Genomic DNA, 925 nt, shown 5'->3' with positions numbered 1-925 from the left:
CTCTGCTGTACAGGCTGCTTGACCCAAGAACATTTCAGTCTGACCACTGAGTCTTAATTGTCATAATCCCCCAAGTCTTCCTAATCCTAAAGGCCTTTCTTATATTCCTCGCCTATTTTGACAGTATCCAAGACATTGGAAGTCTAGGCATCTTTAGAGTGGGAAGTAAATTTGATAATTTCTGAATCTTAAAGAAGAAAGCCTTCTAGGTGAAGAGTTGATAACTCTAACAAGATGCTACCAAACAGCCTCAGTAGAGAAGATGTCATTATCCTTCTAGGATAGAACTGTGTCCATCCTGTGGCTCCCTCCTATCACTCCTCTACTCCATGTCTATACACAAAACACAAGCATGGCACCTCTGTCTAACCCCCAGCCCAGATCTAGAACAATGCCACCTTGTATATTATTCCAACCCTAATAACTGGAACATAACAAGAGAAAACGTACGTGGTCCAAGGTCATTGTCTTAATGAACACGTCATCTATGATCAGTTCCAGAAGGGGATATTATCCGATAGAGATGTAAGGGAGTCACATACAATGGATAGAATAATTGTTTTTTAAAAAATATTTTATTTGTGCTCACTTCGGCAGCACATATACTAAAATTGGAACGATACAGAGAAGATTAGCATGGCCCCTGCACAAGGATGACACACAAATTCATGAAGTGTTCCATATTTTTGCCTCACATGCTGTGGGAAAAGGCAACTGAGAAAGAGAAGGGAACACCAAGTAGAGGATATTGGGAGGATCCATTCGGGTTGGAAGATGCAAACTGAAAGTAGACTATAGACCAAACATGAAGGCCACTCAATACCTCTATTGCAAACTACAACACCCAAAAGAAGAAAGAACAAAAGGGAATACCCTGCTGCAGAGGCAGGGTGGGGTGGTGAGAGGGATACTGGGATCACTGGTG

The 925-nt window shown here is 41.8% G+C and overlaps 1 non-coding gene across 1 annotated transcript; it reads left to right on the top strand.

Moving 5' to 3' along the window:
• Nucleotides 1–581: 581 nt before the first annotated feature.
• LOC129404498 (U6 spliceosomal RNA) lies at nt 582–688 on the top strand. The gene has a single exon (XR_008629896.1). It is a non-coding gene; the product is annotated as a U6 spliceosomal RNA (small nuclear RNA).
• The last annotated feature ends 237 nt before the right edge of the window (nt 689–925 follow it).

This window comes from Sorex araneus, chromosome 4 (assembly GCF_027595985.1).
Source record: "Sorex araneus isolate mSorAra2 chromosome 4, mSorAra2.pri, whole genome shotgun sequence".
NCBI lineage: Eukaryota > Metazoa > Chordata > Mammalia > Eulipotyphla > Soricidae > Sorex > Sorex araneus.
The sequence above is the reverse complement of the archived record's forward strand: the minus strand, read 5'-3'. Positions and strand labels throughout refer to the sequence as shown.